Source organism: Pleurodeles waltl, chromosome 7 (genome assembly GCF_031143425.1).
Source record: "Pleurodeles waltl isolate 20211129_DDA chromosome 7, aPleWal1.hap1.20221129, whole genome shotgun sequence".
Taxonomy (NCBI): Eukaryota; Metazoa; Chordata; class Amphibia; order Caudata; family Salamandridae; genus Pleurodeles; species Pleurodeles waltl.
This window is the reverse complement of record NC_090446.1, coordinates 353094521-353122426: the sequence shown is the minus strand read 5'-3', so window position 1 is coordinate 353122426 and position 27906 is coordinate 353094521.

The following is a 27906-nucleotide window of genomic DNA, read 5'->3' as shown; positions in this document are numbered from 1 at the left end:
AAAAGCCATAATTCAGCTGACGTAATTCTTTCAGTAAGTAAGTATTTAGCAACAGCTTGGCGCATACGTTGCCATCTTCAAAAAGTTATTTAAGGTCTTATCTCTATATAGGTAAGATTTAGAGCCATATGCGCAAATCAAGTTATTGTTTTAATATTTTTTTACAAGATCTGGAAGATCTCGCCCTCCCCAAACTTGGGGAGGAGGAGAACGCAGTCTTAGCAGCCCCAATTACAATTGCAGAAATCAAAACAGCGATCCAAGGCATGGCCAAGGGCAAAGTCCCTGGATCCAATGGACTCCCACTCGAGTTCTACCTCCTATACCAGGACCTGTTAGCCCCACACCTCAGCACAGTATACACGGAAGCACGGAACAGTAATGACCTGCCCCAATCTACTAATGAAGCCATCATGATCCCTTTATTAAAACCTGACAGGCCTCCATCCGATATCCGCTCCTATCGCCCATTGTCCAGGCTCAATATAGACTATAAAATATTGAACCGGATATTGGCGAACAGACTTTTACCACATATGCCATCATTAATCCACCAGGATCAGTCCGGTTTCATCCCACAACGCAGCACTGCACAAAATGTTAGGCGTCTAGTGTCGGTTCTCCACTCCATACCCCCAGAAATGTTGCAGTCAGCGGTCATCTCGATAGACATAGAGAAGGCATTCGACTGCCTGCGATGGGACTACCTGGAACAGGTCATGTTGAAATTGGGAATGGGAGAGGGATTTACACGTTGGACTAAGCTATTGTACTCAAATCCAACTGCTAGAGTGAAAACAGGTAGCACTATATCTGACTCCTTCTCGATAGGTAGGGGAACTAGACAGGGCTGCCCACCATCCTCTCTCCTTTTCACAGTGGCAGTAGAGCCCCTGGCACAAATGGCCAGAACTGGGTGACACTACCAAGGCATATCTATTAATAACTGAACACACTACATCGCCCTTTATGCTGATGACATGGTGCTCTTCCTTCGAAGTTTGGAAGAAGACCTACCCGGAGTAACAACCATGCTAGAGAGCTATGGAGGGGCTTCCGGACTCCGAATTAATTGGAGGAAGTCCACCATATTCCCCGCACATAGAAGTACAACCGAACCAAATGAAACAAGAGGCTTGCCTTGGTCACCTACTACATTCAAATACCTAGGGGTAAACATATACCACACCAACAAGGACCTCCTAGAAGGTAATATTCATAGAGCGCTTAGTGGAGTTAGGTCTAGCATGCGATTCTGGGAGACACTGCCACTGGCGGTTACCGGCAGGACCGCCCTAATCAAAATGATAGTGCTGCCCAGAATGCTATACTACTTCGCTACTATCTGAATGGTAATACCAAAAGTAGTATTTAGAAGTATGGCATCTCTGTTCGCAAGCTTTATATGGGGATCGTGTAGACATAGAATTGCACTAAATTTACTGCAGAGAACCACTGCTGAGGGTGGACTGGCGGCCCCAAACCTAGACATTTATTACTGGGCAGGACAACTACAATGGCTAGCAAAACTTATCAGCGAACCTCCAGGGGCGAAGGAGCTACGGATCCCTCTGAACTGCTCCACCAAAAAAGTATTAGGGATAGAAATAAATCCAGGAAGCAAAAACCGCAACTGCCCATAGAGTGGGAATCAATTAGACACTGCTGGGAACAATTCCTAAGACACACCAATACAAAGGCTCCCTACACACCAGAAGTGCCCTTGGACTGCCTGGCATTTACTATGGTGGACCAAATGCTTAAAGACCTTAATAAGCTTGGGGAACATAACATCACAAAACTAGGCAACATATATGACAATGGGAGACTCCGCACTTATTCGGAACTTCAAGCCCAGTTCAATCTCCCAACTGGACTGTTCCTCACATATAGCGCGATCACCAGAACTGCACAAAAAACCTGGGGGACAGCAGCCCTCGAACCCCCAATACACAGCGGCTGTAACATCCTTTGCACAATTGGGGAGAAGAAAGGAGTGATTTCAGTAATATATAAATCCCTACTAAGTATCACATGCACACCCCTAAGCAAACTTAGAAATAAGTGGCAAACTGAAATAAACACACCCATTGAGGATGCACAGTGGGCAAGGATCACCTCTCATATTTATTCGGTATCAAGATACGCCAGATTCAAACTAATTAATTTATATATTTACCATAGGGCCTATCTAACCCCGCAAATGATAACTAAAATATATACCACAAATGAAGCAAGATGTCCTAGATGTGCCGAAATAGCAGCAGGTCTAGTGCACATATTGTGGAGTTGCCTGCAACTCAGTACATACTGGACAGAGATCTTTCGGAGACTCTCCGCCTGCACTGACAGGACGATTTCCATGTCCCCTATGGCGGCATTATTGGGAGACTTTTTGCGCCCTGCAGCTCACAAAATAACAAATAAGTTAGTTGATCTAGCTCTCGTCCTGGCCAAAAGAGAAATCACCTCACACTGGAAAGACCCAGCGGGCCCGCAGATTAAAAACTGGCAGGAAGCAACAGAAAAATGGGCAGTAACTGAGGGAATAGTACTACTAAGAGAAGCGCTCCAGGGACGGAGACCAAGAGATAGTGCAACACAATGGGATGCATTACTGGAGTGCCTGAAAACCCCGAACGACCCAACCCCAGAAGATGCCAAGTAAATGTTTGGACGCGTACGCTGCAAGGAACAGCCCATCAAGAACTGTCAGCGTTAGAAGTCAATATGTTGATATAAGTGCAATATGGGGGTGGGGGGATCATTGCTAAAATTGGGGAATATACTCTTTAAGGATAAAAAACAATAAAAGATATTTAAAAAAAAACAAAAAAGATCTCAACCTTACCTCCAGCTGTTTCATAAGCAGTTAAGGACCCTCTGCAAATAGTACAGAATAAAAACTTGCTTAACCCCTACCACTGAAAAGCGACAAAAGGTGTTGGCAGAGTATTAGCAGCCCCATCTTACTGATGGGGCCACTGACCCTGGGGTTCATGGCAGATTGAATGAAGAGGAGGAGGAGCTGGACCCTCATATTTGAAGGAGAGGAACCTGCCCCTCGCAGACAACCCAAGGTGTCTAGAGCACCTCGCTAGTGAGAATGGCTCTGGTCCCTTAAAGTCCTGTAAAGAACTCTCTGAAGAAGAGATTATTTTACAAAGATTGGCTCGAAGAGTTGCCCTGGAGGACAGGATACTAGCAATATAAAGGGAAAGAGCAGAAATGGGGTTAGCACCCATGAATGATGGCAGCAACTTTATAACTAGGGACAGAGTAGGACACTCTGACCCTAAAATTCTCAGAAGGATTGTTCCCTAATATGAGGATGATGGTGATATCACTAAGTGGTTCTCAGCCTTTGAGAGGGCCTGTGTTTCAAAATAGATTAGCAAATAAGACATGGGGCTCTATCCTTTGGGAAATGTTCTCAGGAAAGTGCAGGGACAGACTCCTGACACTGAATGAGGCAGATGATAGGTCTATAAACTCATGAAGGACACCCTGAGTGAGAGCTTTGAGCTCACTCCTTAAGAGTATAGAATTAGGTTTAGGAGACTTGAACAACCCAGTCAGCCCTGAGTAGATTTTGTGGACTCTTCAATAAAGACACTAGATGGCTAGTTAATAGGTAACAATGTGCATAATTATGAAGGGCTTAACTATTAGTTGATGAAAGAGCATCTGTTGAGTAATTGTGTTCAAGAGAAGTTACATCAGTACCTGATAGACCCAGGTCCACTTTCTCCTCTAGAGTTGGGAAGATGGCAGACCACTGGGTCAAGATAAGGGTGACTAAACCCTCCACCTGTGGGGGAGACCACAAAAAGGAGGCCAAGACAATTGAGAGGACCCTACCCTCAAGAGAGAGAAGGGCAAGTCACCTACCTGGTGGACTTTGGCTCTTGAAGGATTCCCAAAAGGGTTATCCATGTCAGTCGCCTTAAACCGTATCACGACAGAGCTGAGATGGCCATACTCATGGACACTGATGAGGGACAGGAAGCTGTGTGAATCTCTCCTTGATCTCCTCTCCAGCAACCCAAAAGATGGCTCAGTTGAAGGAGTGGTATTTTCAGACACCCTCGCTGACCAACAGCAGACTAACTGTAAGCAGGTCTTGCAGCAGTATGCAGGCCCTTCTCCTTGACCCCCAGTCAACACATGTTGTGGACATTGGGCACAGCTCACCTCTCAAAAATAAAATCTACAGACAGTCTGATCATGTCAAAGAGAGCATCAAAGCTTAAGTCAGCAAGATGTTGGAATTGGGAGTTATAGAGCACCCTGAGAGCCCTTGGCCAGCCCAGTTGTTTTAGTACCCAAGCCTCATTCCCAGGGTGGAAAGAAAGAAATTAGGTTTTGTGTGGACTGTATGGGCATCAATGCTGTGACCAAAACAGATGCACACCCAATTTCTAGGGCTGATTAACTGATTGACAAATTAGGCACAGCCAAATATCTCAGTACTTTTGATCTCACATTAGGGTACTGGCAGATAAATCTGATCCCTGGAGCAAAGGAGGAATCAGGATTGTTCACTCCTAATTGGCATTATCAGTTTACTGTTATGTCCTTTGGACTGAAGCATGCCCCTGCCACCTTCTAGAGGGTGATGAATAAAGTCCTTGCTGGGTTAGAAGACTTAAGTGCAGCATGACCTGATGATATTGCTGTCTTGAGCTCTACCTGGCAGGATCACCAGATCCACCTTGGAAAGGTCAGAGATGCTCTGCAAAGTGCAGGCCCCACTATCAAGGTAAGCAAGTGCCAGACAGGGCAGGGCCAGGTTGTATACTTTGGTCACCTTGTAGGTGGAGGCCAAGTTCAACCACTAAAACCCAAGATCCAGAAAATCTGGACTGGGTAGCTCCAACAACCCAGCCTCAAGTCAGAGAATTCCTTGGCTTGACTGAGTACTACAGGAGGTTCTTGAAAGGATATGACACCATTGTGACACCTCTGAAAGAACTGACCTTCAAAAAGATGCCCAAGAAATTAAACTGGAAAGTGAGCTCAGCACCTGTTCTAAAAGCTCCAGATTACACAAAGCAGTTCATGGTACAGACAGATGCCTCTCAACACGGTGTAGGACCGGTCCTGTCCCAAATCAAATATAGTAGCCATGACCAACCTGTTTCCTTAATGAGCAGGAGGTTACTCTCCAGACAACAGCGTTGGAGTGCCATTCAGAGGGAAGCCTTTGCTGTGGTTTCGTCACTGAAGAAGCTGAGGCCATCCTTGTCTGGCTCTTACTTCCTTTTTTAAACTGACCACATGCCTCTCATGTGGCTAATGCAGATAGAAGGTGAGAACCCCACACTGTTAAGATGGTCCATATCCCCACAGGGAATGAACTTTTCAGTGGGACATAGACCTGGGACTGACCACTCCAATGCAACGGCCTTTCCAGGTTCTTCCACTTAAAATATGAAGGTTCTCTTGGGAAAGGGTATTTTCATCCTCTTTCAATTAGAGGGGGGACATGTAGCAAAGCATCCCTTTTGGCATGGTTAGCCCCCACTTTCTGCCTGGTATCTGATGTAATTTTGACTGAAATTGCACTGGGTTCCTGCTAACCAGGTCCCAGTGCCACATCTCTTTCCTCAAAATGGCACAATTCTTTTCCCAATTGGCAAAACCTCTGCAAGTCCCTACTAAATGGTAACCATGGCACCTAGGGCCTGGGGTACTAAAGAGGGTCCCTAAGAGCTACAGCACGATTTGTGTCACCCTAAGGGACCACTCACCAAGCACATGACAGGCTGCCATTGCAGGCTGTGGGTCTTGGTGCAGAGCAAAGTGAAAACACAAAATGGAACACAGCCTGTGTGCCGTTTCCCCTAATACTACATGCAATATATGTAAGTCACCCCTCAAGCAGGCCTTACAGCCCTAAGCCAAGGTGCATTATATTACGTGTGAGGGCATATTTGAATGAGCAGATATGCTCCTGCTATGTATTTGCTGATTTTAAGACATAGTAGGTGACCAGGGAAGCCATTTTAAATATATGCGCTGGACACTGGTCACTGGGAGTTCCCCAGCTACATGATTGCTTCACTGAAGATATGGATGCTTGGTATCAAACATCTGATATTGGTGAACCCCCGCTGATGGCAGTGTTGGATTTACTAATACATGAACACAGAAAACATACCAGCTACTAGTGTGTTAACTGACTGGTCCTGACCAGTTCAGCCACCTTAGCCATGTTTCTGACACCCTAAGGTTAGAGCTGGTGCTCTCGCGCTGCAGAGACAAAAGCCTGCACTGAGCGGGGGTGTTGACACCTCCTCCAAGCAGGATGAACATTCCAGGACTGGAAGATTCAAAGGCTTATCTGCCTTTGTAATGTGGCCCAGGTCTCTCCAAATAGCGGAGATGACCAACTCCCCTGTCCTGACCACACATTAGGCGGCAAGACAGATGGAAAAATTAGACAGCTTAGGGGGGCTGTCTACTTTATGCCAGTCCCACCCCTAAGGTGGAGGAGCTGAAGTGGACGCCACTTTTTAAATTCCTCCATCCTGGCTTGGAAGGAATTAGGCCACTAGGTTCAGGGTTATGCCCACTCCCCAATGGAAGTGGTCATAGAAAGGGTGTAGTCATCCTAAAGGTGGGCAACCCATTGGCTGCCCCCTGGCATTCCCTGTAACACCCATAAACTGGGTATTTAGGTGGCACCCCTGAACCCCAAAACCCAGATCCTGACAACCTAAGAAGAAAAGAAAAAGGAAGAGGCGCACCGGCAGAAGAGGAGAAGAAGAAGCAGCTGACCTGATACCAACTCCACCGGTGTGTCGGCTCTCAAACTCTGCACCAATAGACACCTCATCCTGCAGCTGACCCTCCAAAAACCTGGGAGGACCACCTGCCTTCGAAAAAGACTCAAGTCTTCCGTGAGCAGCGGACCTGCTCAAATAGCGGAGATGACCAACTCCCCTGTCCTGACCACACGTTAGGCGGGAAGACAGATGGAAAAAATTAGACAGATTAGGGGGGGGGGTCTACTTCATGCCAGTCCCACCTCTAAGGTGGAGGAGCTGAAGTGGACACCACTTTTTAAATTCCTCCATCTTGGCTTGGAAGGAATTAGGCCACTAGGTTCAGGATTATGCCCACTCCCCAATGGAAGTGGTCATAGAAAGCGTGTAGTCATCGTTAAGGTGGGCAACCCATTGGCAGCCACCTGGCATTCCCTGTAACACCCATAAGCTGGGTATTTAGGTGGCACCCCTGAACCCCAAAACACAGATCCTGACAACCTAAGTAGAAAAGGACAAGGAAGAGACGCACCAGCCGAAGAGGAGAAGAAGAAGCAGCTGACCTGATACCAACTCCATCGGTCTGTATGCTCCCAAACTCTGCACCAAAAGACACCTCATCCTGCAGCTGAATCGCCAGAAACCTGGAAGAATCACCTACCTTCGAAAAAGACTCAAGTCTTCCGTGAGCAGGGGACCTGCTCCCAAAACCAACTCTACAGAAATGACTCTGCAGCCTCTTGAACCGCAAGGACCCGACACCTTAAGACACCACTGAACCCACTGTCCCTGACCCGAATGGGAGTGGACCTCCAGAGCCAGCAAGGTCCCCCAGCTTTCCAGAGTCCAAGTCCATTGTGGTTTAACCCCTCCTGGACTCCCTGAAGTCACTTGCAGCCTCTACACGCAGACCCCCTCTCCCGCAGTCTCTGTTGAGAGAAACCCTGCACCTAAAGCAACCACTACACCCATTTCTGCTGGCCCGAGTTAAATTGGACCCATGGTGTCAACAATATCCCCCAGCTCTCCTGAGCTCCGGTCCACTGTGGTTATACTTTTCTTGGACTCCACATGGACGCCTGCAGCCTCAAACCACAGAACCCCCCAACCATGAGTGCTCCTGGACCAAGAAACCCGATGTTAAACGACACCTCTGCATCCGTCACCCCTGAGCCCTGGTGAAGAGGCCCAAAGGTGCAGCACATCACTGAGAACCCCACATTTGTGACCTACCTGTTGGTTGTCCTCTACTTGTCCCCCAACCAGGTCCTGCAGCCCCAATCCATGGAGACCAATCCCCATTGAAATACATTGGGCACCAGATGCCGTACTGCACCTCTGCGCCTGGCCACCCCAGTACTGCCTGGAGTGACGTGTTGGTGTGGTCCTGACCCTTGCCCAGTACTCACCTTAAGTCTACAAGATTGGTCCCATGAGTCATCGTAAAGTGCTCGTTTGCTGAGTGTGTTTTCTCTCCATTGAGTAACATTGAACAACTCTGAAATTTAAAATGCTTAAAACATACTTACCTTATAACTAAGTTCTTGGTTTTAAAGTATAAATAAAAAGAAGTGCTATTTCTCTATATTGGTCTCAGATTTATTCTTGGAGTGTTTATCTCTTCTATTGTCTCTGTGAGTACAACAAATGCTTAGTAATACACTCTGGTAAGCCTAACTGCTCACCCAAGCTACGACAAAATAGAGCATTAGTCCTATCTACTTCTGCCACTGCAAACCATTTGGGGATCCAGTGAACTCTCTGTCGGTGTACTTCTTTTTAGTGCACCATACAGAGAGACAGCTTACTACAACTTCTATATGGCAGCGGAAAGAGTAACATAAGAGTAGGGGGTGCCCAAGCAAGTTCCACAAAGTGTGGGATAGTTGGATCCACCATTATGAACTAGACTTACCAGATGAAATTGATGTTGCTCCCTCATCCCCAAAATCCCTAGAGTGGATATTCGTTTTGCCATGCCTACCAATTTGTTGATAAGCCGATGTTTTGTCCTACATAATCCTCATCAACTGCTGTGTAAACTCTTAGGGCCAGATGTAGCAAAGGATTTGCGCGTTGCAAACGGCGAAAATCGCCATTTGCGAGGCGCAAATGCCTCTTTGCTATGCAGAAATGCATATTGCGAGTCGGGACCGACTCGCAATATGCATTTCAGAATCGCAAATAGGAAGGGGTGTTCCCTTCCTATTTGCGATTCGGAGTGGCATGCAATACCATTTGCGACCGCATATGCGGTTGCAAATGGTATCGCAGTTACCATCCACTTCAAGTGGATGGTAACCCACTCGCAAATTGGAAGGGGTCCCCATGGGACCCCTTCCTCTTTGCGAATGGTCCCAAAACAATTTTTTCAGGGCAGGTAGTGGTCCAAGGGACCACTACCTGCCCTGAAAAAATACCGAAACTAAAGGTTTCGTTTTTTTTTTTTAAGTGCAGCTCGTTTTCCTTTAAGGAAAACGGGCTACACTTAAAAAAAAAAAACTGCTTTATTGATAAAGCAGTCACGAACATGGAGGTCTGCTGACGAAAGCAGGCCTCCATGTTTGCGAATGCCTAGACTCGCTATGGGGCCGCAATTTGCGACCCACCTCATGAATATTAATGAGGTGGGTCATTGCGACCCCATAGCGAGTCGCAGATGGTGTCTGAGACACCGTTCTGCATTGGAAATTGCGACTTGCAATTTGCGAGTCACTCCGACTCGCAAATTGCAAGTCGCAATTTCCAACTTTGCTACATCTGGCCCTTAATGTGCTAATGTCCTACCACTTTGTATCATTGTTTGTAACACGCACTCATCTGTGCCCTTTTTGTTATGACCTAAAGAAAAACAATAAAATGTTTTTTTTAAATCATAGATATTTGGAGGGTTTAAAATGTGGGAGGCCTGCTGGCATACAACTTCAAATAATAGAATTATCTGATTGGTTGAGAAGGCTTATTTCCCCATTGACTGTCCCACTCTTGCCAGAATAAGATGCTCCCACAGGAGCACGCACTCTGAATGGCTGGCCATAGCATGAAGAGGATTGTTGCGGCTGCCATTAAAGTACACAGAGACTCAGTCCCTGTGTCCTAAAAAGTTGAAACAAATGATATAAGGGTGCATGATAGCTGGTACCCTGACCCCAAAGACCTTGTGGGGCCAAATTTATAACAAAACGTTTTTGTTGGGTTACCACGATCCCTGTACATGTATGTGAATATATATATATATATATATATATATATATATATATATATATATAGGGTGTGTGGGTATATATTGTTGGTTTTGTGATCCTTTATGATTGGAGATATGTTATGATGGATCTTTGGCCATTAATAAGTGGTTCTGCTGGAATATGATTGATCTGTGGTTTTACGCCAAGGTAGCTGTGCGGTCATTTGATGGCGAGTGTGTGTATTTGTAAAAAGATAGGTTCAATATGATGCATGTGTTGGGTGTGTAAATATATATGGCAGTGGCTGTATGATGTTGGCTGTGTGGCCATTTGATGGTTGTGCAGCCTTCTGTTAGTGGGCTTGTCAGTGCATGCTGTATTTTGTGATGATAGTGGGTGTATGCTGTTGGTTGTGTTCTCGTATATGATGGTAGGGGTGTAATTGTGTAATGGTGCCTGTGTATATGATGTGTGTTTGATGTATCGTAGTGGCTGTTCATTTTTAAGGTGGCTATATGACCATATAATGATGGTTTTGTGTCCATAGAATGCTGAGTGTGAGACTGTGTGATGATAGCTTTGTATGCATATGTTGCTGATTATGTCAACATACCTTAAGGAGAATGTTAAAGTGACTGTATGATGGCTTGGTTACGGCTGAAGTTTCATGATGGATTTCTAAATGGCATTAATTATATCATCTGAGATATCATGTGTGATGCTGTGTGAGGCCATGACAGGCATGCATGAATTATGAGTTTGGAGAGGGACATTGCAGAGGTGAATTTCAGAGATTTTAAAGGTGGGTAATTGAACCCTAATATCACTCTCACTGTGGGTTGATCAATGAATTTATTTGTGTTATTTTAGTGTGTAACAAGGAGTCGCTTCCTCCTAAGGAGAGCCCTGAACCACCTGACCAGAGCCCCAGAGGGACAATCACAAGAAATACGTCAGTACACATCAGGACGCGTACCGACATGTGGAGAAAAGAAAAGGTAGCAGGAGGGAGTCAAAGAAGGAAGGAGGACGCCGGCCCAGGAGTGCAAGGATGGACACAGCACAATGAAGGAGAAGTCAGAGAGCAGCCGAACCGCAACAAGAGAGTCCCACCGGCCAACAGGACTGCTGTGCCACCTCGGAGAGGGAGCAGAACGGAGGGAGAAGACTGTGACGGAAACAAAAACCCTGGGAGAAACGAAGAGGCCCGCCACGTGCCTGGAAGGACGTGGCTTTTGAGGTATGCATTCTCTTACGCGGTCAGATTTTCCCAATACTAAGAAGGATAGGGGTAGGGGGGTGAAAGGGGTGGGGAACACCTGAATAGGCACTTAAATTCACCCCGACGTACAACAACACTAACTCACGGGGACCACAGGTCTTACCACAGAGGTGACGTTTTGGGGCGAATGCTGTCTGGCTAGTAAGCCAGTCCACAAGGATGTTGACTAACGGTGTTTCCGGCACAAAATAATTCCCTCACACATAAAACCTCACTTTGTATACATAAAAAAAGTAGAAAAGACCACTTGCCTGACCCTGAGCTTTGTTTTCTTCCTCCCCATGAACCTAGGTAACGAACAATGCTGAGGGCATGAGAAAACCCTGGAGAAGATGAGACGACAGGCAAAACAATTACTAAACCAAGGAAGGACCACAGAGTGAACAGATCGCTGACCTTTTTTTATTTAAAGAAAACAGTTTGAAACAAACAGAATAAATCGTTTTTTTTTTTTTTCGATTGGCACTTCCCTTTCTGGCATGAGTGTGTAGTAGGACCCTGATAATACTGTACCCTCCGTTGCAACTCTGAAACAGTGGTATCAGAAGTGGTATACAGAAGAATGAGGGAAAAACAGAAGGGACCATGGAGGCAAAACCATCCCTGGAAGACATGATAACCAAACTTGCAGAGGGACAACAACACCTACAAATTAGTGTGGGAAGAACAGGTGAGAGAAGCCCAGATGGACAGAGGGACATTACAGAATGCTCTAAAAAGCCAAGCCACCATTATTGCAAACAACCAGTTAGTCCATGAGACTGCCCTAAAAAAATTACAGATATAATTGCTACTGCCAGGGTACACTCGAACGTACCAGGTTCTGTACTGCAGAAATACCAGGAGGGTGAAGATCCTGATGCCTTTTTTACCAACTTTGAAAGGGTAGCTACCTCTGCAAGTTGGCCCCAAGAGAGTTGGGACAGTATGTAGCACCGCTTTTAACCCCTTCTGTGCCGCGGACGTAGTGGTTACGTCCTGCGGCACAGTGCTGCTGTGCCGAGGACGTAACCACTACATCCGCGGCACACAGCTCAGAGGGAGCGCTCTCGCTCCCTCTGTGTGCTTCCCCCCACCCCCCAAAGTCAGGGATGGAAGGGGAAGCCTTTCCCCTTCCACCCCCGACCCCCCCATAATGACGTCAGCGCGCGATCACGCGCTAACTTCATTATGGGGTTCTCGCCGCACAGGAAGCCATTTGCTTCCTCTGCGGCGAGCGGAGAAGAGGTGAGTTCCTCTTCCCGGTGGGTGGGGGGTTTGGGCTAAAGAGGCACCGGGGTAAAGGAAAGGCTTTTCCTTTCCCCCGGTGTCTCTTTGAGCATTCCTGCTGCCCGATCGCATTGCGATCGGGCAGCAGGAATGCCCAATAGACACCAGGGATTTGTTTTTTTTGTTTTACTTTCGTGTTTCTGGCTTGCGGGGAGCGGCCCCTTGGGCAAGGGTCGCTCCCCTTTTGGGGGCAATTAGTTACGGCCATTTCTGCCCCCCTTGGGGGCAGATTGGCCTACTTTCTAGGCGGATCTGCCCCCAAGGGGGGCAGAAAACACTAGATCACCAGGGTTTGATATTTTTATGTGCATTTATGTGTGGGGGGGTGCCCCCTTGGGCAAGGGCCCCCCCCCCAAGGGGGCAGAGAACTGTTGGTCATTTCTGCCCCCCCTGGGGGCAGATGGGCCTATTTTTGTAGGCCCACCTGCCCCCAAGGGGGGCAGAAGCCACTTAGACACCAGGGATAGTGTGTGTGTGTGTGTTAGTGGATGGGGGGGGGGCCTTGGGCAAGGGTCGCCCCCCACTTTGGGGGCACATGTACCCAGGCCATTTCTGCACCCCTTGGAGACAGATCAGCCTATTATTTTTAGGCTGGTCTGCCCCCAAAGGGGGCAGAAACCACTAGACGCCAGGGATTTTTTTTTATTTGTTTATTTTTGTGGGGGGCGTCCCCTTGGTCACGGGGCGCCCCCCCAAGGGGGGCATTGACCTGTTGGCCATTTCTACACCCCCTGGGGGCAGATGGGCCTATTTTTTTAGACCCACCTGCCCCCAAGGGGGGCAGAAGCCACTTCGACACCAGGGATAGTGTGTGTGTGTGTGTGTGTTAGTGGATGGGGGGGGCCTTGGGCAAGGGTCGCCCCCCCACTTTGGGGGCACATGTACCCAGGCCATTTCTGCACCCCTTGGAGACAGATCAGCCTATTATTTTTTGGCTGGTCTGCCCCCAAAGGGGGCAGAAACCACTAGAACGCCAGGGTTTTTTTTTTATTTGTTTATTTTTGTGGGGGGTGCGTCCCCTTGGTCACGGGGCACCCCCCCAAGGGGGGCATTGACCTGTTGGCCATTTCTACACCCCCTGGGGGCAGATGGGCCTATTTTTTTAGACCCACCTGCCCCCAAGGGGGGCAGAAGCCACGTAGACACCAGGGATAGTGTGTGTGTGTGTTAGTGGATGGGGGGGCCTTGGGCAAGGGTCGCCCCCCCACTTTGGGGGCACATGTACCCAGGCTATTTCTGCACTCCTTGGAGACAGATCAGCATATTATTTTTAGGCTGATCTGCCCCCAAGGGGGTCAGAAACCACTAGAACGCCAGGGATTTTTTAAAATGTGTTTATTTTTGTGGGGGGGCGTCCCCTTGGTCACGGGGCGCCCCCCCAAGGGGGGCATTGACCTGTTGGCCATTTCTACACCCCCTGGGGGCAGATGGGCCTATTTTTTTAGACCCACCTGCCCCCAAGGGGGGCAGAAGCCACGTAGACACCAGGGATAGTGTGTGTGTGTTAGTGGATGGGGGGGCCTTGGGCAAGGGTCGCCCCCCCACTTTGGGGGCACATGTACCCAGGCCATTTCTGCACCCCTTGGAGACAGATCAGCCTATTATTTTTAGGCTGGTCTGCCCCCAAGGGGGGCAGAAACCACTAGAACGCCAGGGATTTTTTAAAATTTGTTTATTTTTGTGGGGGGGCGTCCCCTTGGTCACGGGGCACCCCCCCAAGGGGGGCATTGACCTGTTGGCCATTTCTACACCCCCTGGGGGCAGATGGGCCTATTTTTTTAGACCCACCTGGCCCCAAGGGGGCAGAAGCCACTTAGACACCAGGGATAGTGTGTGTGTGTGTGTGTGTGTTTGTGGATGGGGGGGGCCTTGGGCAAGGGTCGCCCCCCACTTTGGGGGCACATGTACCCAGGCCATTTCTGCACCCCTTGGAGACAGATCCGCCTATTATTTTTAGGCTGGTCTGCCCCCAAGGGGGGGCAGAAACCACTAGAATGCCAGGGATTTATTTTTATTTGTTTATTTTTGTGGGGGGGCGTCCCCTTGGTCACGGGGCGCCCCCCCAAGGGGGGCATTGACCTGTTGGCCATTTCTACACCCCCTGGGGGCAGATGGGCCTATTTTTTTAGACCCACCTGCCCCCAAGGGGGGCAGAAGCCACGTAGACACCAGGGATAGTGTGTGTGTGTGTGTGTGTTAGTGGATGGGGGGGCCTTGGGCAAGGGTCGCCCCCCCTCTTTGGGGGCACATGTACCCAGGCCATTTCTGCACCCCTTGGAGACAGATCAGCCTATTATTTTTAGGCTGGTCTGCCCCCAAGGGGGGCAGAAACCACTAGAACGCCAGGGATTTTTTAAAATGTGTTTATTTTTGTGGGGGGGCGTCCCCTTGGTCACGGGGCGCCCCCCCAAGGGGGGCATTGACCTGTTGGCCATTTCTACAGCCCCTGGGGGCAGATGGGCCTATTTTCTTAGGCCCACCTGCCCCCAAGGGGGGCAGAAGCCACTTAGGCACCAGGGATAGTGTTGTGTGTGTTTTTTTGTTTTTTTTGTTGTTTGAGGGCTGTCCCCTTTGGCATGTTTCGCTCTCCATGGGGACACACTACTAAAGGTATTTTCTGGCTTCCTTGGGGCAGACAGGCCTATTTTTGTAGTAGGCACATCTGCCCCTATGGCAGAATCCACTTAGGCACCAATTTCTAAATGTTTGATGGTGGGGTGTTTGTCAACTGAAGAAGTCTTTGCATTTGTGATAAAAAATGTTTTCCTCCTTTTTGTTCTAGTTCAAAGCTTTGGCTTTATTTGCTGTGGCTCCTTGCGGTTTTGGCGGTGGTTGACCTGCAGTTTGCACATTTGCATTTTTTAGGTAAGTAAAAACAATTTACTCCAAAGGAGTATTGTTGCCATGCATGAATGACATGTTTGTAGGGGGTGTACTAAATGCAGGATTATGTGTGAAATTGTCCTTAGGTTTGTGCACAATGATATTTGTTTTGTCTTATTTCTAAATTGCCTTTCTTTCTTTATTTTTTGTGGGATATCATTGGTGATTGCTGTGTAGTTGCTGGTGAATCAAGCTTTTTCAGGCAAGTGAGCGGTATAGTTTTTGAGTTTATAACTCTTACTAACAAAGCTACACTTTGTTACTTGTCTTACACAGTGCTGGTTGTTGGTGGTGAATTTGTCCAGTTAATTTTAGCAGGAGAGATCATGGCTAGCCGCAGGATGACCGCTCAGCAGGTGGTTGGAATACTTTTTGAGTCACAGTCTGATCATGACTATGAGACGGACTCTGCATCTGAGGCAGAGGAGGAAGTCAGAGATTCTGGCAGTGATGTTTCTGTTGGAGGGGAATCTTCTGATGATGAAGCCACACTCAGTGCAGATGAAGGGCCTGTTTTAGAGGAGGACATTGATGTGCCAATAGTGCAGCAACCTGGGGCTGAAAGGTTTCCCGTTATAAGACCTGATGTCTGGGTTGCCCCAAACATGGAGCAGCCAGAATTGCCTGCCTTTACTGGTCTCCCGGGGTGTAACGCCAATACAGAGAACTTTATGCCTATCAATTTCTTTGAGTTATTCATGGATGATATGTTTTTGGAAGAGATTGTTGAGCAGACTAATTTGTATGCGGAGCAGCATTTCAGGGACAACGCTGCTAGACTTAGGCCACACTCTAGAGCTGCCCAGTGGATTCCCACAAATTTGGAGGAGTTAAAAAAGTTTTTGGGTTTGACTTTTTTGATGGGGTTGATAAGGAAGCCGTCACTGGCTTCTTATTGGTCTACTAGTCCCTTGATGGCAACAGCTATATTTCCAGCGACCATGAGTCGTAATCGGTATTTGCTTCTTCTTAGGATGCTGCATTTTGTTGACAATGCATTAGCCTTGCCACGAGATCACCCAGATTCTGACCGTCTTTTTAAGATTAGGCCTGTCCTTGATCATTTTGTAGATCAGTTTTCAGAGGTCTATGTTCCAGGCAAAGAGTTAAGTGTGTCTTCAAGGGTCGTTTGGTTTTTAGGCAGTACATTCCTAGCAAAAGGGCACAATATGGAATTAAATTGTATATGCTGTCTGAAAGTAGGACAGGATATGTGTATAGTTTCCGTGTGTACACTGGTAGGGATTCCAATATTGACCTCCCTGGTTGTCCTCCCACTTTTGGAGTTACTGAGAAAATTGTGTGGGATCTTGGTAGACGACTGTTCAACAAAGGTCACCATTTGTATGTAGATAACTTCTACACTGGTGTGCAATTGTTCAAGGAATTGTTTAGAGTGGACACAGTTGCTTGTGGCACAATCCGTTCTAACCGGAAAGGCTATCCAAGGGAGCTTGTCTGTAAAAAACTTGAGAGAGGACAGTGCTGTGCCTTGCGGAACGAGGAGCTGCTATCTTTGAAATGTCTACATGCTAAGTACCATCCATGATGAGAGTACTTCCCCTGTGACTGTTTGGGGCCAGGTTGCTGAAGTGCGCAAACCTCTGTGCATTTTAGATTATAATAAGCACATGGGAGGTGTAGATAGAGTTGACCAGAGGTTGGAACCTTATACTGCTATTCGTAAGTCTTACGTTTGGAAAAGAAGTTAGCACTTCACCTCTTCCACTTAGCAACCTTCAATGCTTTTATTGTGTTTAGGGATAGGTCTCCAGAGTCAAAGAAGACATTTGTGAAATTTCAGGAGTTAGTGATAGAGAGCCTTATTGTGGTGGAACTGGCCAGAGTTCCTAGAGAAGCAGTGGTGGAGGATGTGGCTAGATTGAAAGATCGCCACTTTGCTGAGCACATTCCTCCCACACCCAAAAAAGACTTTCCAGCTAAGAAATGTAGAGTGTGTTTTCGAAGAGGTATCCGGAGGGAGACTCGAATGTACTTCCCAGATTGTCCTTCAAAGCCTGGGCTGTGTGTCGGTGCTTGTTTTAAGAATTACCACACCCAGAAGAATTTCTGGGAACAACCATGAGTGTAAACTCATGTCTGTTTTGTATTTTCATGTGTTTAGTTTCATGGTTAGCATTTCTGTCATGTTCTTAGTTAGAGCTTTTGTGTTTGTAGTTTTGTAATTCTTTCTACATAGTTAGGGGTTCCTCTGTTTAAAAAAAAAAAAAATGATGCCATTGTGTGTGGAGTGGGGCTTGGCTGAGAGTGTACATATTGACTTGCTGTTGGCTACTGCAACACACTGCCAGCCAAACACCAGTCCACACACTCCCATCAGCTGGTGTGATTGTTGTATCAGGCATGTGGGCGTATGTAAGTGATGGGCCCTTGAGTGGCGCTGTCTGTCGATGTGAGTGTTGTAATGTGCTGGGCCCGTGGCTGGCGGTGTGAATGGCCTTGTGTGTGTCATGTATGAAAGTTGTGTGAATGGACTGTAAAGCGGTTGGTGCCTTGTCGCGGCTTTACAGCTCACGAGCTGTGAGTCATTGGTTCAGTTTTTTGCCTTTCAGTTACTAACAGTGCATTTCATTTTTGTGAAAGCTCTTGTTAGTAAAATTTGATCCACTGAACCATCACTCACCCTCGTGCCAAATCCAACCAGTATGTGTGGTAAAAATGACAAAACCTGCTCCGCTGTAATCAGGCGTCGCAGCACACCTGTGACACGCTAGGTGCCTCAGGTGGGACCCCGATGATGAAGCATGCCACCAACTTGGTTGGTGGGTGAGGGATCTTTTTCACATAACCTAAGTGTGTTTCTTTTCAAAATGTTAGTGTTTGGCACAACACGGACGTATGTGGGCACATCAAAACGATATATTACAAAACTACCTGTGTTTGGGGGGGAGAGGGCACCTATGTTTTTGGTCCTGTGTGCGGCCTTCATCTAGGGAAACCTACCAAACCCAGACATTTTTTTAAACTAGACACCCCAAGGAGTCCAGGGAGGTGTGGCTTGCGTGGATCCCACAACATTTTCTTACCCAGACTCCTCTGTAAACCTCAAAATGTGCTTAAAAAAGCATATTTTCCTTACTTTTCTTCATAGGATCACCACTCCAGCACAAAAATCCTACTCCCCAGTGTTCCCCTCAGTCTCCCAAGTAAAATGACACCTCACTTATGTGGGTCCCCAAAGCAGAGTCAGTCTAAAGATGTATAAAAGAATATGTCCTTATAAACTTGCTGTGCTATCCCCTCTATCTCTACAAGTTTTGGGCCTTATTCTGTTGCAGGCACCTGGCCCACCCACACAAGTGAGGTATCATTTTTATCGGGAGACTTGGGGGAACGCTGGGTGGAAGGAAATTTGTGGCTCCACTCAGATTCCAGAACTTTCTGTCACCGAAATGTGTGGAAAAAGCGTTTTTTTAGACAGAATTTGAGGTTTCCAAAGGATTCTGGGTAACAGAACCTGGTCCGAGCCACACAAGTCACCCCATCGTGGATTCCCCTAGGTCTCTAGTTTTCAGAAATGCACAGGTTTGGTAGGTTTCCCTAGGTGGCGGCTGAGCTACAGGCCAAAATCTACAGGTAGGCACTTTGCAAAAAACACCTCTGTTTTCCTTCAAAAATTTGGCTGTGTCCACGTTGCGCTTTGGGGCGTTTCCTGTCGCAGGCGCTAGGCCTACCCACACAAGTGAGGTATCATTTTAATCGGGAGACGTGGGGGAACGCTGGGTGGAAGGAAATTTGTGGCTCCTCTCAGATTCCAGAACTTTCTGCCACAGAAATGTGAGGAACATGTGTTTTTTTAGCCAAATTTTGAGGTTTGCAATGGATTCTGGGTAACAGAACCTGGTCCGAGCCACACAAGTCACCCCATCTTGGATTCCCCTAGGTCTCTAGTTTTCAGAAATGCACAGGTTTGGTAGGTTTCCCTAGGTGGCGGCTGAGCTACAGGCCAAAATCTACAGGTAGGCACTTTGCAAAAAACACCTCTGTTTTCCTTCAAAAATTTGGCTGTGTCCACGTTGCGCTTTGGGGCGTTTCCTGTCGTGGGCGCTAGGCCTACCCCCACAAGTGAGGTATCATTTTTATCGGGAGACGTGGGGGAATGCTGGGTGAAAGGAAATTTGTGGCTCCTCTCAGATTCCAGAACTTTCTGCCACAGAAATGTGAGGAACATGTGTTTTTTTAGCCAAATTTTGAGGTTTACAAAGGATTCTGGGTAACAGAACCTGGTCCGAGCCACACAAGTCACCCCATCTTGGATTCCCCTAGGTCTCTAGTTTTCAGAAATGCAGAGGTTTGGTAGGTTTCCCTAGGTGGCGCCTGAGCTACAAGCCAAAATCTACAGGTAGGCACTTTGCAAAAAACAATTCTGTTTTGCTTCAAAAATTTGGATGTCTCCACGTTGCGCTTTGGGGCGTTTCCTGTCGCGGGCGCTAGGCCTACCCACACAAGTGAGGTATCATTTTTATCGGGGACGTGGGGGAACGCTGGGTGGAAGGAAATTGGTGGCTCCTCTCAGATTCCAGAACGTTCTGCCACAGAAATGTGAGGAACATGTGTTTTTTTAGCCAAATTTTGAGGTTTGCAAAGGATTCTGGGTAACAGAACCTGGTCCGAGCCACACAAATCACCCCATCTTGGATTCCCCTAGGTCTCTAGTTTTCAGAAATGCACAGGTTTGGTAGGTTTCCCTAGGTGGCGGCTGAGCTACAGGCCAAAATCTACAGGTAGGCACTTTGCAAAAAATACCTCTGTTTTCCTTCAAAAATTTGGCTGTGTCCACGTTGCGCTTTGGGGCGTTTCCTGTCGCGGGCGCTAGGCCTACCCACACAAGTGAGGTATCATTTTTATCGGGAGACGTGGGGGAACGCTGGGTGGAAGGAAATTTGTGGCTCCTCTCAGATTCCAGAACTTTCTGCCACAGAAATGTGAGGAACATGTGTTTTTTTAGCCAAATTTTGAGGTTTGCAATGGATTCTGGGTAACAGAACCTGGTCCGAGCCACACAAGTCACCCCATCTTGGATTCCCCTAGGTCTCTAGTTTTCAGAAATGCACAGGTTTGGTAGGTTTCCCTAGGTGGCGGCTGAGCTACAGGCCAAAATCTACAGGTAGGCACTTTGCAAAAAACACCTCTGTTTTCCTTCAAATATTTGCTGTGTCCACGTTGCGCTTTGGGGCGTTTCCTGTCGCGGGCGCTAGGCCTACCCACACAAGTGAGGTATCATTTTTATCGGGAGACGTGGGGGAACGCTGGGTGAAAGGAAATTTGTGGCTCCTCTCAGATTCCAGAACTTTCTGCCACAGAAATGTGAGGAACATGTGTTTTCTTAGCCAAATTTTGAGGTTTGCAAAGGATTCTGGGTAACAGAACCTGGTCCGAGCCACACAAGTCACCCCATCTTGGATTCCCCTAGGTCTCTAGTTTTCAGAAATGCACAGGTTTGGTAGGTTTCCCTAGGTGGCGGCTGAGCTACAAGCCAAAATCTACAGGTAGGCAGTTTGCAAAAAACACCTGTTTTCCTTCAAAAATTTTGATGTGTCCACGTTGCGCTTTGGGGCGTTTCCTGACGCGGGCGCTAGGCCTACCCACACAAGTGAGGTATCATTTTTATCGGGAGACGTGGGGGAACGCTTGTTGGAAGGAAATTTGTGGCTCCTCTCAGATTCCAGAACGTTCTGCCACAGAAATGTGAGGAACATGTGTTTTTTTAGCCAAATTTTGAGGTTTGCAAAGGATTCTGGGTAACAGAACCTGGTCCGAGCCACACAAGTCACCCCATCTTGGATTCCCCTAGGTCTCTAGTTTTCAGAAATGCACAGGTTTGGTAGGTTTCCCTAGGTGGCGGCTGAGCTACAAGCCAAAATCTACAGGTAGGCACTTTGCAAAAAACACCTCTGTTTTCCTTCACAAATTTGGATGTGTCCACGTTGCGCCTTGGGGCGTTTTCTGTCGCGGGCGCTAGGCCTACCCACACAAGTGAGGTATCATTTTTATCGGGAGACTTGGGGGAACGCTGGGTGGAAGGAAATTCGTGGCTCCTCTCAGATTCCAGAACTTTCTGCCACAGAAATGTTAGGAACATGTGTTTTTTTAGCCAAATTATGAGGTTTGCAAAGGATTCTGGGTAACAGAACCTGGTCCGAGCCACACAAGTCACCCCATCTTGGATTCCCCTAGGTCTCTGGTTTTCAGAAATGCACAGGTTTGGTAGGTTTCCCTAGGTGGCGGCTGAGCTACAGGCCAAAATCTACAGGTAGGCACTTTGCAAAAAACACCTCTGTTTTCCTTCAAAAATGTGGCTGTGTCCACGTTGCGCTTTGGGGCATTTCCTGTCACGGGCGCTAGGCCTACCCTCACAAGTGAGGTATCATTTTTATCGGGAGATGTGGGGGAACGCTGGGTGGAAGGAAATTTGTGGCTCCTCTCACATTCCAGAACTTTCTGCCACAGAAATGTGAGGAACATGTGTTTTTTTAGCCAAATTTTGAGGTTTGCAAAGGATTCTGGGTAACAGAACCTGGTCCGAGCCACACAAGTCACCCCATCTTGGATTCCCCTAGGTCTCTAGTTTTCAGAAATGCACAGGTTTGGTAGGTTTCCCTAGGTGGCGGCAGAGCTACAGGTCAAAATCTACAGGTAGGCACTTTGCAAAAAACACCTCTGTTTTCCTTCAAAAATTTGGATGTGTCCACGTTGCGCTTTGGGGCGTTTCCTGTCGCGGGCGCTAGGCCTACCCACACAAGTGAGGTATCATTTTTATCGGGAGACGTGGGGGAACGCTGGGTGGAAGGAAATTTGTGGCTACTCTCAGATTCCAGAACTTTCTGCCACAGAAATATGAGGAACATGTGTTTTTTTAGCCAAATTTTGAGGTTTGCAAAGGATTCTGGGTAACAGAACCTGGTCCGAGCCACACAAGTCACCCCATCTTGGATTCCCCTAGGTCTCTAGTTTTCAGAAATGCACAGGTTTGGTAGGTTTCCCTAGGTGGCGGCAGAGCTACAGGTCAAAATCTACAGGTAGGCAATTTGCAAAAAACACCTCTGTTTTCCTTCAAAAATGTGGATGTGTCCACGTTGCGCTTTGGGGCGTTTCCTGTTGCGGGCGCTAGGCCTACCCACACAAGTGAGGTATCATTTTTATCGGGAGACGTGGAGGAACGCTGGGTGGAATGAAATTTGTGGCTCCTCTCAGATTCCAGAACTTTCTGCCACAGAAATACGAGGAACATGTGTTTTTTTAGCCAAATGTTGAGGTTTGCAAAGGATTCTGGGTAACAGAACCTGGTCCGAGCCACACAAGTAACCCCATCTTGGATTCCCCTAGGTCTCTAGTTTTCAGAAATGCAGAGGTTTGGTAGGTTTCCCTAGGTGGCGGCTGAGCTAGAGGCCAAAATATACAGGTAGGCACTTCGCTAAAAACAGCTCTGTTTTCTGTGATGTGTCCACGTTGTGTTTTGGGGCATATGCTGTCGCGGGCGCTAGGCCTACCCACACAAGTGAGGTATCATTTGTATCGGGAGACTTGGGGGAACATAGAATAGCAAAACAAGTGTTATTGCCCCTTGTCTTTCTCTACATTTTTGACTTCCAAATGTAAGACAGTGTGTAAAAAAGACGTCTATTTGAGAAATGCCCTGTAATTCACATGCTAGTATGGGCACCCCGGAATTCAGAGATGTGCAAATAACAACTGCTTCTCAACACCTTATCTTGTGCCCATTTTGGAAATACAAAGGTTTTCTTGATAGCTATTTTTTACTCTTTATATTTCAGCAAATGAATTGCTGTATACCCGGCATAGATTGAAAACCCACTGCAGGGTGCAGGTCATTTATTGGCTCTGGGTACCTAGAGTTCTTGATGAACCTATAAGCCCTATATATCCCCGCAACCAGAAGAATCCAGCAGACGTAACGGTATATTGCTTTCGAAAATCTGACATTGCTGGAAAAAGTTACAGAGTAAAACGTAGAGAAAAATTGATGTTTTTTTCACCTCAATTTCAATATTTTTCTTTTTCAGTTGTTATTTTCTGTAGGAAACCCTTGTAGGATCTACACAAATTACCCCTTGCTGAATTCAGATTTTTGTCTACTTTTCAAAAATGTTGTGGTTCCTGGGATCCAGCATTGGTTTCATGCCCATTTCTGTCACTGACTGGAAGGAGGCTGAAAGCACAAAAAATCATAAAAATGGGGTATGTCCCAGTAAAATGCCAAAATTGTGTTGAAAAATTGGGTTTTCTGATTCAAGTCTGCCTGTTCCTGAAAGCTGGGATGCTGGTGATTTTATCACCGAAAACCCTTTGTTCATTCCCTTTTCAGGTAAAAAACCACAAGCCTTCTTCTGCAGCCCATTTTTCCAATTTTTTTGAAAAAAACGAAATTTTCACTGTTTTTTGGCTAATTTCTTGGCCTCCTTATGGGGAACCGACAAAGTCTGGGTACCTCTAGAATCCCTAGGATGTTGGAAAAAAAGGACGCAAATTTGGCGTGGGTAGCTTATGTGAACAAAAAGTTATGAGGGCCTAAGCACGAACTGCTCCAAATAGCCAAAAAAAAGGCTTGGCACAGGAGGGGGAAAAGGCCTGGCAGCGAAGGGGTTATTAGGTACTCTACAAGCTGTAAACCTGGGTGGGATTACTCCATATGGGGATGGTAAGAAGGCTATACTGGAAAGAGTGGGGTTCAACACAGAACACTATTGAATGAAATTTCGTATAACCAAATGGAACCCCTCCGAGAATCCCAGGCTCTCTTTTATAGGGTTCAAGACTTGGGGCTCAAGTGGTTAAAGCCCACAGATAACTCCAAAGAGGAGGTTATCCAGACCATACTATTAGAACAATACCTGGAAGCCCTCCTTGCTAGTATGAGGAACTGGATTAAACAACATCCTGATGTTTCAGTGTCCACCCCAATCGAATTGGCATGCATTTTTCATAAAGTAACCCCGGTGAAGGGGTCAACTCCAGCCCTGAGGAGCAATATTCCTTCTCAGAAGAGTAGTCATCGATCACCCCTGGAGGGTAATCTTAATGTCCGCTTCCCAGCCAAAGAACCTAGACAAAGACTTCAATGTTATAATTGTGCTGTGTGGGGCCATATCGCTCACAACTGTCCTCATAAACTACCCACCCCAAAACCGATGGAAATAGGACTGACAAGAGGTATAGTCTTATTGTCCAGGGGAAAGGCCCCTCAGTATGTAAAAACAATGAAGGTAACCCAGACAACTTCTCGGGCATTGATAGGCTCCAGGTGTAGCCAAACAGTGATTAATGCAAACCTGATGCCTGACAACCAGTGGATTGAGGGGGAGACTGTGGTCATCACCTGTGTACATGGGGATAGCAAGTTATACCCTGTCGCTGAGGTAACAATAGAAAGGGAAGGACATGAAGAGAAGATCAGAGTCGGGGTAAAACCGTAACTGGTAGAAGATGTGATTATAGGAACAGATAATCCAGACTTTCAGGGCCTGTTAGAAAACATTCATACACAGGATCCAGTAAGCTCCTGGATAGCCGATGCCCCTTTTTCCACTAACTGTATTGAACCGGGTAAGGACAAAACAAGGTTTAGTAGATGATAGAAAAGAGAACAGAACAAACGCTATAACAACACAACAGTCCTTGACCATCTCACTCCTCATTCTACAGGGAAGAAGGTCTTATCTACCCTGGGACGATTTAGAACATGCCAGAGGGAGGACCCCTCCCTGAAACACGCCTGGACTTCCACCGTTCCTGAACCAACAGGACAGGTGGGTCCCTATATCCTTATAAAAAAGGAACTGTTATATAGATCTATACAACAGAAAGAAAACCTGAAAACCAAATTGTTTTTTCGCAACCCATTCCGCATACAGGTACTTCATCTGGCGCATGGTCAGGTGGGGGGTGGCCATTACGGCAGAGAAAATAAGTAAGAGTACCTACTGCACTGCTTCTATTGGTCTGGGGTGTTTTCGGATATAAGGAAATTGTGTAGCACATGCCCTAAATGTCAGCTAGTAAACCCGTCTAAGAACCCTAAAGCACCGCTGTTTCCCCTGCCCATCATTGAAGTACCTGTTTCAAGAGTATGTAAGGATCTGGTGAGCCCCCTTCTGTCCTCATCGAGGGCATACCAATACATATTGGTATTAGTAGACTATGCTACTCGTTACCCCGAATCAAAACCACTTACCAGAATGACCACCAAAAGCGTAGCACATGCCATGTTTGGATTCTTTTCAAGGGTGGGTTTTCCCCAGGAACTCCTTACGGATCAGGGTACTCCTATCATGTCATGTCCCATGTCCCAGATATGTCAACTTTTGGGGGTAAAACAGATACGTACTTCTGCCTACCATCCCCAAACTGACGGCCTGGTAGAGAGGTACAACGGAACCATCAAGACCCTCCTGAAAAAGACGATCTCAGAATCAGGAAGAGATTGGGATAAAAAGTTACCTCTGGTACTGCATGCCAATAGAACACATGTTTAGGCATCGACCGCACATAGTCCATTTGAGTTGGTCTTTGGCAGACAACCAAGGACGCTGCTACATATGGCAGCAAAATAATGAGAGGAAAAAGAAGAAGGCCGAGATATACTTGAGCATATCCAACAATTGAAAGAAAATATACACTCAGTATGGGAGGATGCAAAGGCACACCTAAAAGAAACCCAAAGGAGACAGAAGAAACGGCATAATGTAGGCCCTCATTATGACCTTGGTGGCCAGGTGACCGCCACGCCGGCGATGGGGGTAGTACTGTCACCAGGCCGGCAGTAATGACCTCCAATGTCCTCCAAATAATGACCATGGCAGTGATCCCTACCATAGACAGCCAATGACGACGACGGTGAGTACAGCCACCTATCACACAAAGGAGGGAGGGAGGGTAGAGTGACACACAGGCGCAACACACACCATACACACATACCACACACCCAGAACAATCTACAGAGTAAATCGACAGCACCAGAACCCTGGAACAAAGAAAGCTAGGACACATTCCTCTGGTCCAACCACTGTAATCATGTTGGATAACAAGCGTAAATATAAATAATGTCAGAGTACATATCTACAAGGAGGCCCATTGGCCAGTCCAAAATACACAAATGGCTGCAGGGCAACGTCCAAGGACCTACTTGACTCCTGACAACATTGTCACTCCACTCAGCAGGGACATCATGGAGATGGCAGGCACCTCAGGGGGGAGGTTGGGTGGGGAGGCTACTCATGACGGGAGGCTCCTTGGCCTCTGGTTCTGGAAGAGGCTCCTTGCTGTCTGGTTCTGGAGAGGCCTCCTTGGCCTTATGTTTAGGAGGGGTCTCCTTTGGCCTTAGTTTGGGAGGGGTCTCCTTGGCCTTTGCTTTTGGAAGTGGCTCCATGGTTTCAGTTGTTTGTTTGGGAGGGGGCAGCACTTTAGCCCTCCATTTTGGGGGCCGATGAGTGTCCTTGGAGCGAGGGGCTGGCGTCACACTTTTGTGCCCGTAGCAGCTGGTGACTTTGGGGGTGGAACAGGGTGAGGCTGGGTGCTAGAGGTACTGCATCTTGTGTGCATGCTGGAGGTACTGGGCTGGGGGGTGGGACCTTCATCTTACTGCAGGACACGGGGAGGGGGGAGGGGGAAGGAAGAGGTCAAGGCGGGCAAGGAAAAGCTTCTTAGGGCCAATGGGGCGGGATGTGGGAGGAGGGATGGGAGTGGAGGTAGAGGGAGTGGTTGTAGGAAGAGGAGGTGTGCTGGACTTGGGTACAGGTGCATGGACAGTGTGCTGTATGAGGTGGATGGCTGTTGGGGTCTGAGTGCAAGCATTTGTGTGTCTTTGGAGGGAGGCAATCAGGGTAGGGGAGGTTAAACAGGACGTGTGGATGGATGTTGTAGTGGTATCTTCAAGTGAGGTGGGTGTGCTGCATGAGGCGGTGATGGTGGTGACTGCGCATGTGGTGTTTGGGGTGCATGTCTGCGGGTCTGCTGTTATGGTGAGTCTCAGCAAGGCTGTGCAAGTGGCAGGTTAAGGGACTGTTGATTCAGTGCATGCAGGTGTGAGTGCGGGTGTGATTGTGAGGGAGGAGGAGGAGGAGGGGGAGACAGTTGAGGCAGTAGATGATGTTGTGTGCACATCTGAGCTGCGTTTTGGCTGTGTGAGTGCTTGTGGACTGAAGTGTGCTGCCTGCATTTGTCTGTGTGAGTCTTGTGTGATGTTTTGTGTGCATGCTTGTCAGAATGTGTGCATGGGATGGGTTTGGGGTGAGGAGACTGGGACTGGGAAGAGTTGGTTGGAGGGTGGATGGCAAAAACAGGGACACTGGCTGCCATCAGTGAAGAGGCCAGAGCCTGAAACTATCTCTCTAGGGCCGAGAACCCACCGTAAATGCCCTCCAGGAAGGCATTGCATTGCTGCATCTGGGATGCCAGCCCCTGGATGGCATTCACTATGGTTGACTGCCCTACAGAGATGGTTCTCAGGAGGTCAATAGCCTCTACAGTGAGTGCAGCA